The sequence below is a fragment of the Rhinopithecus bieti genome, unplaced genomic scaffold, assembly GCF_001698545.2.
Source record: "Rhinopithecus bieti isolate Rb0 unplaced genomic scaffold, ASM169854v2 scaffold_73860, whole genome shotgun sequence".
In the NCBI taxonomy this organism is placed as follows: domain Eukaryota; kingdom Metazoa; phylum Chordata; class Mammalia; order Primates; family Cercopithecidae; genus Rhinopithecus; species Rhinopithecus bieti.
In genome coordinates this window covers 903,328-918,870 of record NW_016828141.1, presented here as the reverse complement: position 1 = coordinate 918,870, position 15,543 = coordinate 903,328, and positions in this window count along the sequence as shown.

Sequence of the window (15,543 nt, the reverse complement as noted above, 5' to 3'; positions counted from 1 at the left end):
TCACAGTAGAGACTTATACATGTAGGGGAACAATTTCTGTGGGCATGTGTATGTACAAACTAAATCTGTGAATTCCAGTAGAGACAGTATCCAGGACTCTAAAAGTAGAACAGACTGATTTATTTGTGACAACGTACTTCAGCTGAACCTCTGTGCTAGTTTGTTGGCAAAACCTAACATATGGCCTTTTAATGAGAGACAGATTAATAATTGCAGATATGAGTAATAAAGCAGAAGGATTGGCTGTGCCATCTTTTACTCTAATAAGGAATTAGACTTGGTTACTGAAGGACCAGCTGTTTACCAGGTGTGGTATGCTACTATTTGAAATAGACACTTTGATGCAAAACGAGATGCTTGATGGTATATGGACTTGAAAAAATGAATATGTGGTGTGTGTTTAAATTTTTCAAGCCCTATAACAGTAAACATTTTATACCCCAATGATTATTATTCTATACCAATTGTCATTCAAAAACCTACAAAAGACGCAAAGTGACAATGTTTTCTTTCTTGTTGTCCTTTGAGAGAAAAGACCTATGATGGTGTCTCAGTGCAATGAAAAAAAAAAATTCTTGACAAAAAGATCAAATAGAAGTAGTGGCACAGTTTCTGGAATATATGACATTATGATTAAAATCAAGTGCAAATTCTTGTCCTCCCCTGTACTAGACACGTTTTTTGCCTGCTTGAATCCACAGCTCCTTCAACAGAATCAACCTGCCCCTACTTTGTCTCCTAGAACTGGCAGCTCCACTTATCAGGTGACCCATTTCCATTTCTAGCCATGATTAGTTAGTTAGGGGTGGAGCCTAATCAAAAGGAAGCTAGCTCATTCATTGGACAGAGGTAAAGCAGATTATTTCTCTCAAGAATTTGAACAAAGTGGCTCAAAGACTTAAGATATTCAGTAATGAGCCCCAAAACTGCAGTGCAGTGTACAAAATGGGCTGTGTAGGTGACCATGCTGATGATATGCAAGATACATGTGCACAAGAATGTGAAGGGTAGAGATGTAAGGAGCAGGCAGAGATAAGAACCTGGTGGATAATATAGAAGCAGAATTGAGAGAGAGCTAGAAGGAGCAACGTCAGGATTGACATTGTCATTCCAATTTCTCTGAGACCACGCTTAATGTTGTTGTATTCACATAATAACCATCTGCTTACCTAAGCTACTTTGAGTGAATTCTATTTCCTGTAACCAAAAAAGTCTTCATGAGAACACCGCATTTTACAATATAATCCTGTGTGCACAACTACAACTTGGGATCTATTTCTACACTGAAATGTGCCATATGAGATTGTTCTAAGGAAAGCTTCTAAATAACCAAAAAGACTGAACAACCTTCAGTATTAGGGTTTAATGAAAATAGTTAGCATTCTGATATGGGAAATGTATTCCAGATGGAATGTTATTAGGGCTTATCAGTCTAGAGTAAACATGAATATGTTCACCAAATTCTTCAATATCAGAACCAGATGGCACTCAAAAAGGATTAACTTCATTCAAATAAGCAATGTCACTTTACCAACTAGAAAGGGGATAAATGAAACTCATTACCTCAATGTATGGCTTAAGATTCAGATAAATGCATGTGAGAGAGATGCTTAATAGGTGATTGAGACAAATTAGGGAAATTTGAGAAATCTTCTTATACCTTTAAGGGAGACTAGTGAGAAAGATTTTGCCATCTAACAAAACATTTTCTTGATGTTAGTATTCGATTCCACAATAAGCAGTACCGTTTATTCTGGTGTTATCTGTGGGTAGTAGGTACGAATTTGCCTTATGACTCTCAGATGTCTTGTTACATTCTTCTTATGAATCAGATTATTTTCTCAAGAGTCTGGAGATCTTACGTCTTCCTGAAAATTTAGGGAAGGGTCTCTTTAGTTTATCAGAGTTAGAATTGAGATGCATATTTTCCAAATTCATATGGACCATTTCAAGTTGGGGGCCTGTTTAGTATCCAATCTGACCTTGGAACACTGCCCCACTGTGTGACTTTAAATAAGCTTTTTAACTTCTCAGGGCCATGGTGCTAAGGTCAGTCTTTCTGAATTCATCAAAGGTTTCCAAAGATCCTCTCGCCTTTTGAGATTCTGCATGGTAGTAAAACCCACTTCCTCACTATGGAACCCACCAGAGTTTCTGTGTCAGACAATTTTCTTCTGCTTATGGTTGGGGCCACTCCTCAGCTTTAACTAACAAATCCCCTTTCCACATTGTGATGAGCTAGTCTTTTCTGCCAAAATTGCACTGAAAGACAGAAACTACTGCTTCTTTGTAAGGAAAATTCAACCTGTTCATAAAGATATCTACTTCCCTATAAAAATTTTTTAGAACAAATATTGCTTGAATACATTTAGGGCAAAATAAAACAATAAAATCAGTCTTAGTTTTAATAACTGGGTTGAGATTGAACCTTCAGGTTTTCTTACCAAACAGGATTTATCTCTGCTTCATTAATACATAGCATTAATTTGGCATTTTTATTCTCCACATTAAATAGAACACAGGAAGACAAAATAATTTTATTTCAGCAACAAGAAAGTAAAACAGTAGCAGGAAATCTAGAAAAAAAATTCCTTGTAAACAGGAATTAATCTTTTCATCCTTTTGGTAATTTTTTTCCTCAGTTAGAGTCCTAACCAGTAAACATTCAAGTCAACCAAAATATTATTTCTGAATGGAAAAGAAAAAATAAAATATTTCACCAAAACAAAACAACACAGTATAATAACTTATGATTTTGCCAAATTGATTATCAAATATATTGGACACACTATGTTTTCTCATAATTTATAGGCTGTGAATAGACACATTTTGCCTAAGAGTATATACTATCTGTAAGTAGCTTGAAATAAAATCATTAATGGTTTTGATGTTCTTTTTCCAAAGAACCAAAATATGACCCGGTCATGGACATTTAAGCCAGTGCTTTCCGTAATACCTAACTATGGCAAGAGTGTTAGAGAGCAACATATTCTTCCTAAGAACATTATTCCATGCAGGAAGCCAGAGTTACCTTCCATAGAAACACAGTTGCTCAAAGAAGAAAAGTTTTCAACTCCCTGGCCATGCCTTCTTTGAAATGATTCTGATTTTCTGTTACTTATTGTGGTATCTGGGAAAGGCAGATATTTGCTTACTTGTTTCTCAGTTTTAAGATTAAGTATTACTATTTTGTTCCTCTTTGGACACAATGGCAGATTTTCTTTCACCAAATATTTATAGAGCCCCGTTATGTTTAAGTCACTGTCAGGCAATTTGTTCTAAATCACGTTGCATCTTGCAGGAAAAAAAAAAATTACTTCTTTGCTTTGAAAATACTAATAATTGCCATTCTGCATATCGTCTTGTATATTACCGTCTGCCTTTGATGAAAGTTCTTTTGGTTTTGTCACTTAATGCCTGGGAGATGGATTTTGTAAAGCCCCACTGCTGAAGCCGTTCCTCCACAAGGCCTCTTCTGAACTCTTACAACTTTTAATTTATGATGAATTTTAAAATACAATTCTAGACGCTTACTTTACTGTTTTGTTACAANAGGCAGATATTTGCTTACTTGTTTCTCAGTTTTAAGATTAAGTATTACTATTTTGTTCCTCTTTGGACACAATGGCAGATTTTCTTTCACCAAATATTTATAGAGCCCCGTTATGTTTAAGTCACTGTCAGGCAATTTGTTCTAAATCACGTTGCATCTTGCAGGAAAAAAAAAAATTACTTCTTTGCTTTGAAAATACTAATAATTGCCATTCTGCATATCGTCTTGTATATTACCGTCTGCCTTTGATGAAAGTTCTTTTGGTTTTTGTCACTTAATGCCTGGGAGATGGATTTTGTAAAGCCCCACTGCTGAAGCCGTTCCTCCACAAGGCCTCTTCTGAACTCTTACAACTTTTTAATTTATGATGAATTTTAAAATACAATTCTAGACGCTTACTTTACTGTTTTTGTTACAAAATGCTAGAAAAACAGATATTTTCTGATAGAACAAGTGACAGGGAGAGATGAAAATGAAAAGGATAAAACCGTTTAAAAATTAAAAACTAAGCCATCAAAATGGTGAAAATAGGTTAAATTATATACACATACACTAGCTTACCCCTAAGAAACCAGGAAAGTATGTAAAACAATTTAGAAAAAACTCCATCAGAAATGGTTAAAAATGAAAAAATTTAAAAGAAAAAAAAGAGAGAGAACCAATTAATATTTGGAAGGGAGGGAAATTTGCAAGATTTCTTTTTTCCCAAGGTCAATGGTTCTCAAATTTTGAATGTATCAGAATCACCCGGAAGGCTTGTTAAAACAGATTGCTGGTCCCGTCCCTAGAGTTTCTGGTGTAGCGGCTTTGGGGTGGAACCGAGAATTTGCAGTCTAACAAGATCCCAGATGGTACTGATACTCTTTGAGAACCACTGTTCTAAGAATAAGAACAGTTAATTTTAGTTCCAGAGTATGACTTTTCACAAGTCATTTGACCTCTTAGCCTCATTTTCTTTATCTGTACAATAGGGATAATACCTAGATGGCTACCTCATTGACAGGGGAGGGCCAATTAATCAATAAATTTGATAACCCGTAACTGCTACCCTTAACTCTGCAGTGATAAACTGTTATACTGATAATTCAAATGCCATTTTATGTTATTTTTATACACAGTGTAGAAATGTTTGTTATTTCCTGTGGTATCATGCGTCTTTGTTGTCAGTATTTGTCAGCTTTCATGTGGTATTTTTCCCAACTCCCTGTAAACTCAGAAATGAGGAAAGTAATTTGCTTTCTGAATATGCATTTGGGCAATAGTACAGATGTTCATCTATCCAATAAACCAGGTTTTCCTCTTTTTTTTTTTTTTTTTTTTGATCTTGCTCTGTTGCCCAGGCTGGAGTGCAATGGCATGATCTTGGCTCATTGCAACCTCCACCTCCCAGGTTCAAGCGATTTTCCTGCCTCAGCCTCCTGAGCAGCTGGGACTACAAGCGTGCACCACCATGCCCAGCTAATTTTTGTATTTTTAGTAGAGACGATGGGGTGTCACCATATTGGCCAAGCTGGTCTCGAACTCCTGACCTCATGATCCACCCACCTCAGCCTTCCAAAGTGCTGAGATTACAGGCATGAGCCACCACGCTCAGCCATGAACCAGGTTCTTTCCAGTTCTGTGAGATACCAGAATAACCCAGTTGAATTAACCTACATAAAGAAGCAACATAGGCAGTCATAAAGGGTAGTTAGACAGTCTTCATCCCAGTAGAGTTCTGGTCACAAGGCTCTTCCCGATGTGAAAACAGATGTGGAAGATTTTGGCTAAGATAATCATACTTCCTGTTTTGCTCAGGACTGCTCTGGTTCATGCCTGTTGGGGAAGAACTATTAACAGTGCCCTTCTTATTTTCAGGGCTGCACCTGCTCAGATAATAAATTTTATACACTTTCTAACTCTAGGCAGTGGGCATTGAATATTTCCATTCTCATGGGCAAGTCATCCCTATAATTCAACTTTCTTTGCCTGATGACATTAAATAATGTTTTACCTTACTAAAGTCTCTTGTTCTGATTTCATTTTTACCAAATGATCTTCTGATCCCCACATTCATACTTTGGTATTCTCAGGGCGATGGTAGCTACTGGTGCCAAAGAGTTACTCAAAAATGTGTGTAGAATGAAAACACAAGGTTCTAGGGACACACGCTTGGGGAACACACAGAGATTTGCTGGGAATATCATAGCAGTATATTTCCATGGGTCCCAGGGCACATTTGCATATCCAGTGGGATCTGTCATTTAGGAAAGATTATAGAATTTAGTTATCCCTTAATGTTGGAACAGATAGACCAACTTCGGTGGTCTGAGAAAGTATGGAGCTCACTCCCAAAGGAATCCTTACTATGTGTTCCAGATGAGATACACAGCATTGACTGGCACCCATGCTCAGAGCAGGCTTTTCCTAACATAAAGGACACGTCCAAATTGAAGTCCTTTGATCTTTGAGAATAATTAAATAACTAACTAAAGAAAATGTTTTGATAAAATGCTTGCCACAGTACCTCCCTAAATATCTATAAAGACGGAAGGTTCTGATTATAAAACACTTTGGACAAAGCGATAGTAAATATTCTCATATATTTCTGAAAAAAAAGAAAGCACTGATATCCTTCTGTTGACTTTAGTGTTTCAGGCCCCTTGATCCCTGACAAGTTTAAGTCCCTGGGACTTCCAAGTAGATGGTTAGATGTAGCCTTAGACAGTATTATTGGTACAAATGAATTCTAGATTTATTTCACTTAATGATATCTATAGTATTATGTTTAGATATTGTTAAGTATTTTATATGTGGAAATGGTAGTATTCTCACTGAAACTGTTCATTGTTAATCTGTAAGGTAGAGAATTACAGATTCTTCTATTAAAAAAAATTGAATCTACTATTAATGCTGGAAAATAAGAGTTGTTATAAAATAATTTTCCAAATCATGCTTCTTAAGTTAGGAGCATGATTCTTTTACACTGTAGCCAGGAAAGCACTATTTCACTTATAAGTAGTAGTAGAATAAACAGAATCATAAAATGTTGGAGGGCATCAAACTTTTATTGTTGTACTTTATTGAGTTGCTATAGATAATTTTGTTCCTATTTAAAAGTATTTGCCTGGTGAGGTGGCTCACGCTTGTAATCCCAGCACTTTGAGAGGCTGAGGCAGGCAGATCATCTGAGGTCAGGAGTTTGAGACCAGCCTGGTCAACATGGTGAAACCCTGGCTCTACTAAAAATAAAAAAAAAAAAAAAAAAAAAAAAAAAAAAAAAAATAGCTGGGCATGGTGGTGGGCCTCTGTAATCCCAGCTACTCAGGAGGCTGAGGCAGGAGAATCTCTTTTCTTATTATTATACTTTAACTTCTAAGGTACATGTGCACAACGTGCAGATTTGTTGNAAAATAGCTGGGCATGGTGGTGGGCCTCTGTAATCCCAGCTACTCAGGAGGCTGAGGCAGGAGAATCTCTTTTTCTTATTATTATACTTTAACTTCTAAGGTACATGTGCACAACGTGCAGATTTGTTGCATATGTATACTATGCAACCATAAAAACTGATGAGTTCATGTCTTTTGTAGGGACATGGATGAAGCTGGAAATCATTATTCTCAGCAAACTGTCGCAAGGACAAAAAACCAAACACTGCATGTTCTCACTCATAGGTGGGAATTGAACAAGGAGAATCTCTTTAACCTGGGAGGAGGAGGTTGCAGTGAGCCAAGATGGTGCTACTGCACTCCAGCCTGGGTGACAAGAGTGAGACTCTGCCTTAAAAAAATAAAAATGATAAGTCAAAATTAGCCAGGTATGGTGGCGCACCTGTAATCCCAGCTACTGAGGAGACTGAGGCAGGAGAATCTCTTAAACCTGGGAGGAGGAGGCTGCAGTGAGTCTAGATTGTGCCACTGCACTCCAGCCTGGGAGACAAAAGGGGACTCTATCTTAAGAAGAAAAAAAAAAGTATTTTTCATACGGTTTTAACATAGGTCCTTCACATTTACAATATAAAGAGCTGCTGTGAAAATTCTAGAATATAGTCCTAAAGTTTAAATATTTACATTTGTAACTAGACAAATTGGTTTTATTATACAATAATTTTGAATTTTTTTATTTTGGTATGTTTAGACCTAAAATTAAATGGTAAAGTCAACAGGAATATAGTAAGCTTGAGATAACCAATGGATAAAAATCTAATTAAAGAATTTGAGGTTATAACAACTAAAAAATCTTTTTGGAAAATATGATTTTGAAAACATGATAAACAATATTAGAACATTGGAGTTTAGCCAGCTGCTCTGTAGAAGTAAATTAAAATAGAAGTTCTGTTCTTAGCTAAATATCAGTTCACACCCTTCTCTAACCTTGCAAAAAGAAACTGGTTCTTAAATAGCATCTGTAACCCAGAAACCAGAAGTAAATAATAGAAGGATTGGAACATATGAAAACAATGCAGGAACGAGCCAGATTTCATGATTTTATTTTCTAAAAAAGTAAAAAATAACTAGCAGAAGAACAATTTTAACACCTTCTGACCCTAAGTAGCACACTAACAAGTGTATACAAAAGTTCAAATTGGGGCTTCCCAGGTATTTCTTTTATAATGGAGCCTGTGTAAGGAGGTTATGAAAAACACCGTTAGCCAAATGGCTAAATAGAGGCATTAGGCATTTAGGGTTTTTGCACATTTAAATAATGTGTGAAATTATTTCCAATTTTAAAAATATCTTTACACTTTCCTTATGCTGAGAGTGAGGATGAGGTCTCAGTGCACCCCCCTCAACGCTGGACAGATCTGCAGTGGAGAGACAAGGAGCTAAGGGTGAAATCCTTGCATCATTTCTATTTATCTGTAATGAAGTGGTTTGAGTGCGTGGGCTGAGGAAGTGGTTACAAGAAAGCATGTAACATAGTGGTTGAAAGCTTGAACCAGGTCGACCTGAGTTGGAATTCCAGCTCCAAGATTTTCTGGTGGTATAACCTTAGGCAGGTTGTTTTACATGAGGGAGACTCAGCAGTCCAGTTGTAGAGTGGGGTAGTAGTGCCCACCTTTATAGGGCCAATATGGGAATAAATCCAATTATTCTTGCAAAACATGTAACAGAACTTCTGGCATATGGCAACTTCCAATAAATATTGTCTATCAGTAACTGAAGACCCAAGGAAGGTACAGAATGTGTTTCTGAGGCACACGGCCCACATGGCTCCCAGGCTTTCACATCTGAGCAGGTATTAATTTAGGTGCGATCACAAACATTTCTAGTTATATATTAAAGACTCTCCCTTGCTAGGCACATCATAGGTACCCAATATATTCTGCAGAATGAGTGGACTGTGGTTTAATTGTTAAATAAAAAATAGATATTACCTTTGCCCATCTCAGATAGTATCCTCCAGTGCTCAAGAACATTCATTGGCTTTCAGTTGCCTACTCTGATAGACCCAACATATCCAAATTGAATTACTACTTTCCTCTCAGCATTTCTATGTTTTTTATAGATATACCTTTGTGAGATCCAGTCTTCTCAACTAGCTCTTTCTTATCAATTCTGCCTGAGAAAATATTACTAATTCTTCAAAATTAATTTCAGATGTCCCTTCCTACCCTGTAGCCTTTGTAGCCTCATAGTATTACGTATTTTAAATATGTCTTCTCTTACTGTCCTTGTACAAAGTCAGTTATTTTATATATTTTTGTCTCATCAGTAGTTCTGAAGGTCAGGAGCTCTCTCTTTCAAATTATGCCTCTTTAATGTCTAGAAATGTTTTCTTTTTATTATTATTATACTTTAAGTTCTAGGGTACATGTGCATAACGTGCAGGTTTGTTACATATGTATACTTGTGCCACGTTGGTGTGCTGCACCCATCAACTCGTCAGCACCCATCAACTCGTCATTTACATCAGATATAACTCCCGATGCAATCCCTCTCCCCTTCCCCCTCCCCATAATACGCCCCGGTGTGTGATGTTCCCCTTCCCAAGTCCAAGTGATCTCATTGTTCAGTTCCCACCTATGAGTGAGAACATGCGGTGTTTGGTTTTCTGTTCTTGCGATAGTTTGCTGAGAATGATGGTTTCCAGCTGCATCCATGTCCCTACAAAGGACGCAAACTCATCCTTTTTTATGGCTGCATAGTATTCCATGGTGTATATGTGCCACATTTTCTTAATCCAGTCTGTCACAGATGGACATTTGGGTTGATTCCAAGTCTTTGCTATTGTGAATAGTGCCGCAATAAACATACGTGTGCATGTGTCTTTGTAGTAGAATAATTTATAATCCTTTGGGTATATACCCAGTAATGGGATGGCTGAGTCGTATGGTACTTCCAGTTCTACATCCTTGAGGAATCGCCATACTGTTTTCCATAATGGTTGAACTAGTTTACAATCCCACCAACAGTGTAAAAGTGTTCCTATTTCTCCACATCCTCTCCAGCACCTGTTGTTTCCTGACTTTTAGTGATTGTCATTCTAACTGGTGTGAGATGGTATCTCATTGTGGTTTTGATTTGCATTTCTCTGATGGCCAGTGATGAATGTCTAGAAATTTTTTCACATGACACATGTTTTGTATTTATGTATCTAATTGAAGAAATACCTCCAGATCAGACAAAATCCTGCAGGGACCTGTAAAATATCAAAAGGACTGTCACCTTGAACACCAAGAGGGGCCTCCTCTGTGTAGCCTGGATGGAAAATGCCTAAACATCCTTGGACAGTAAGAGAAGACATATTTAAAATATATAATGCTATGAGGCTACAAAGGAAGAAGACTCCCTACTTAAAGGAATAAAAGGCTTGGACAATAAAAGTATTGACCTTTTAGGGATCTAAGGAGAAGATTCAGGACCAGAATGGACCTAGGCTTGAAGTGGATCTCTTCTAAAAGAATAATAAATGAAGAGTTTTTATCTTTTCTAAAAGATGGATTGAATAGAATTCTTCCATTTGTAGTAGTTTTTGTAAGTTTCATTAATTTTGTGACATCTTTTGAGAATTTACCACATGCCACTCCTTGAGCTGGGTGCTTACTATGTATTTATTCTTTTAACCCTCATAACAACCTCATGAAGTAGGTCCTATTATGATCCCTGTTTTGAAGACAAAGAAACTGAGGCTCGTGTTTAGCCCAAGTTCACTGAGCTAAATCATTGGCAAAGTTAGAATCTGAAATGAAATCTGCCTGATATCAGAACCATGTTGTTCATTCATAGGCTGATATTTTTAAGGCTCTACCCCAAGACAATAGTCATGGCGTCATGGCACAGGCAGCCTGTGGAGCTAGCTCATTTGCTCCAATCAATAAAAACAAAACAAAACAAAACAAAAAAACAAAAAAGCCAAACCACCTCCTTGCTTCTTTCAGAGAATCATTGAATATCAGAGTTGGGAGAGAGTTAGCAAACATTTATTCACATAATTTGAAAAGGAAAGATAATCACACGATTTAAGACGAGGAAGCTCATCTTAATTTAAGCCAAGGGAGGTAAAGTAATACCCTGCTTTAAGTCAGTGAATTAGTAGCAGAATTGGAATCCGAACTCTGGTCTCCTTATATTACCCTAGTGCTAATTCCTCCTAAGGCAGGAATAAACAGCTTTACAGATTAGTCTTGCAAACCCAAACCTATAAAGTGACAGCACATGTCGCAATTCACATAACAGATGTTGTTTTAGATTGCAATTGTTGTCAACTACCCTTTCTGCCAGACTCTCTCTCTCTCTCTTTTTTTTTTTTTTTTTTTTTTTTTTTTTTAGATCATCAGAGCCCATCTGACAACCTGTAGAACTTCAGAGGCAGAGAAAAGAATTATTTCTCCCTGTCCTGTGCTGTCCTTAAACCAGAGAAGGTCATGCCTGACCTAGTGAAAACACCCTTAAAAAATCAACCATCCAGTAGTCCAAAGCCAATTTCAAAACTGCTTTATTTGCATAAGCAATATTCAGAACCCTGGATCCCAAAGATCCACTTCATTGCCAGTGGAGAATGGCTTTTTTGCCCTCTATGCTGGAACAATAAAAAAAAAAAAAAAAAAAAAAGATGGATAATGCAGCAGTCTGGCTTGAAACAAAAAGACTGCTGAATAAGGTGGGAGGCCCCCAGAACTGAAATTCAAATAGAATAATAGCATGGATTGTGATGAGGAAGGCAAGGGAAGTTGTCCTGTATATAAATGACTGGGTTGGAAATTCTCTAATGAGCACATACAGGATAAAAGACAGGAGGCTGGGAGAAGAGCCCAATAACCAAGCACAAGTGTCAGAATCCTGTAGAATATGTCAAAGACTGAAAATGCCAAAGATGAGAAAAGTTTATAAGTATGTTCAGAACAAGAAGATAGAAGGTGATTGGATGAGTCAACCAAAAGTCCCTCTAGGATAAAAAGTCATACTTTGTCTTCCCCCAACACATAACAGTTTCTCTATCAAAGGAAATAAATATTAGATTGGATAGGGTATAATACTAGTGAGAAGAAGCTGAAGCCCAAAGATATGAGGAAATTTTAAACCACTACATTAGTGCAGTAAATTCAATTCAGCAAACAGTTACTGTGCATCTGTAGTACCCTGACATTTTCCTAGGTACCAGCAATGATGTCCATTTCGGGATGAGTAAGATACAATCCCTGCCCTCAAGGCTCACAGTCTAGGGGTAAAACAAACATTAGACAAGTTAATTATGTAACACTGAGATAAATGCAATGCTATGTTGATCTTTGTTACTTTATAGAGCTATGAAGAATGGGAGAGGAGCAGGAAGATTGTAATTGACCAAAGGTCGATACAATTTTGAAAAGACGCTCAATCCCCAATTTTCAGATTAATTAGATTGGTGGGATGATGCCAATCATGAGGAAAAATCTAGAATCAATTAGTGAAAATATAGTGAACACTAAGACAGGTTGCAGGTGATCACTAAGAATCATCTTGAGTTTACTAAGACAGGTTATACCAAAGTGATTTAATTTCCCTCTTGGAAAAAGTAAATTAGATTTAGAGGGAGGCTGGAGACCCAGAATAGACATACTGGATTTCTGTGAATGTTTCACTGGTCTTCAATGGCATGCTTGTGAATAATAAGAATTGATATGGTGCTAATACATTGAGATGGACTTGGAAATGCCCCTTAATTGGTAGGTATCAGTTAGAAGGAAGGCTTCTTGGTGGGGGGTTGTAGGCCTCTTAGCCTTAGTGTAAATGTGTTCACCCTTTCTTTCCTGACTTGGATGATGTATCAGTGAGAGACCCCACAGGACATAGACAGCTGACTTAAGCAGGGAAATTTGAGGAGAGTTTATTAAAAGAACTATTTACATGTGGGCATGTTTTAAAGGAACTGGTAAGGAATAATGCAGAGTCTCAGGTCTCTTCGCCACCACTGGCCTATTGAGAAAAGATCCATCCCTGAAATAGCTATGAAGCCAGAGCAGTCAGCAGCAGGCTCTTGCCCTGGCCAGGGTGTAGGATCACCATTTCCTGGCATTGCTCTGGTGGACCTCATGTTTTTCCCTGCTATGGTGTATGTGCAGGTGCCTACCTACTTCTCCATGTCCTTCCTCCTCCCTGGACTCATCATCTGTACAGAGACCTAAGGAAATTGTTTTCTCTTCTGTGGACAGCAGTCATTTTTCTGTGTTGATTTGTTGCTTCTGAAGACCTTCATTAGATAGATCTTTCCTGATGTAATCCATCATGGCATGGGCAGTTTCATCCCCCATAGTGCTGGTGAGCATTTGGCAAGGTCTCTTTTCATATACCTGTGAACAAGGAGTATGGGCCGGATGCCAAGACTTAAATGGACCTGGAAATGCTAATTAATTGGTAGATATCAATAGATATACTTCTAGAGAAGTAGGACTGGAAACGGAACAGTTGCATTTGCAGGAAATTATTATTTGACTTCTTATATTGCCTTCTACCATTTTCCTGGTTAATTTTTAAAAACTCTTCTTACTGCTTTGGTAAATAAATTATTCTTAGACCAATGATGCTCAGAGTGTGGAGTAATTCTCCCTAACAAATGTAACAAATGAGTTTTGAATTTTGTTCTATTTTGTTGATGTTGTCATGTTTTGTTTCTTTTGCAAGCAGTAGCATCTTTCTTGGCCCAATGTTCAAATCACCTTTTTCTTATTTGAGGACATATAAACACACAATCAATAAAATTTCCCAAGAAGAAACAACACAAATATTTTTAAAATATATCATAGATACTTTACATAAAATGTAACACCTATAGGGCTATTTAAGACTTATTAGTTATTTGATTAGATTTTCATTTATTTATGTGGCAAACTGAAATTAAGAAAACCAAGCATTTGAACTGAGTGTAGGAATATTCTCTTTCTTCCTTTTTTTACCATTTATATTGTCAAGGTGAATCCAACATAATTGTTTGTTGCAGGTAGCCTGAAATTTCAATATCATTTCTGAGTTCACCCTCATGTCTAGGGGGATATGCAGAATAGATCACATTTATTTGTAGAACATTCAGTAGTTCTTTCTCGCACACACACACACACACACACTCTCCCTCCTTCTCCCAATTCCCGTTGCTGTGGGGTCTCTATTTCAAAGAATCCAAAGTCCCTATTTTAATTGCTCTTTACCTCAAAATCCCTTAAGGGATCCTTAGAGAGATGAAACACAGTAAGGTTTTTGTTTTCTTTCCTAACTTTTAAACTTATATATTTTCAAATTACTGAAAAAAGACTACATTTTAGCATGCTTGTAATGAAAACCTTCTTAAGATAAAAAATTATCCTACTATCCTTTTAAAGGAGATTGATACCTTGTCATAATTTTTCCATTTTATAGCTGTTTTATAGTCACTTATTGGAAAAAATGTCTGCGAGCTCATCAGCTGCTTGAGGTTACCTTATCATTTTTTTTTCTACAACTGAGATTGTATCTTTTTAACTGCAAACTTCACAGTGGAAATGTTTTCCTTTGTGAATACTGGGACTACATTCCTGAGCCTTTGGACATACCAATTCAGACTGCTGCTGCCTTTCCTCCTCTAGAAAGTCAGCCAAGCATAACACCAAGAGGTGATTAGAATTTTACTGCCCCTGATTCACAGGCCTTCACTTTTCCTCTTCTCCCTAGCTTTCCTTTGCTTAGCAACAGGAATGTGGCAAGTGCTATATTGCCAACAGATTTCTCTTTTGCTCTCCTATTGAAAAGAATTTAAGGATATAAGACAGCCCATAAGACATCACACATTTTACTAAATTAGAATTTTTTTACTCTGAATATGAGAGGCTTCCTCTGGCCACAAGATTTTCACAATATTTCTAGTTGAAACAGACTTAATCATATAACAACATCTGGGTCCCTGTTATCTAGTGAATGTAGCAGAATGTCAGCAGCCAGCGAAGTGCCAATGCATCTTTCAACTACAACTCTGTCCCCTTTCCCCCAAACCCTGGCACTATTTTTATAAATTTAAGTAATCTAGATCAGGAATTAAGGCCCTCCTTGCAGTAGTTAGAAGGAATTTGGAGATGTGCACACTATCTTCCTTACTATGTTAATACTGAAGATTTTGTAAATTCAGTGTGTCAATTCAGTAATTCTCTTCTTTGAGCAAGGTGTTGTGTTAGACACCAGGCATGTAGCAAGATGAATGAGATGCAGTCCCTACCTTTGAGGAGTGGAACAGACATGTATATAATTTATTGATATAATCTTAAGCAGAATATTTTATATATATATATATATGTTTGCCAATATTTGACCTGAAAGTGTAACAACTTCATATGATACAACCTAGCCAAAAGTGCTCTCATTGTGTTAAGAGAACACTGAGACTGAAGACCTTAACTGTAACTGTTGGAATTCGAGAAGGCTTCATGGGAAGCATATCATTTTAGTAAGGCTTCTTAATATGGGTGGAACTGGATTCCCCTTAAACCAACCTCCTTCTGTACTAGACAGTAGGAAGCTTGATCAAAGAAATGAAGTGCAAAATCTAAGAGTTATACTTAGATAATA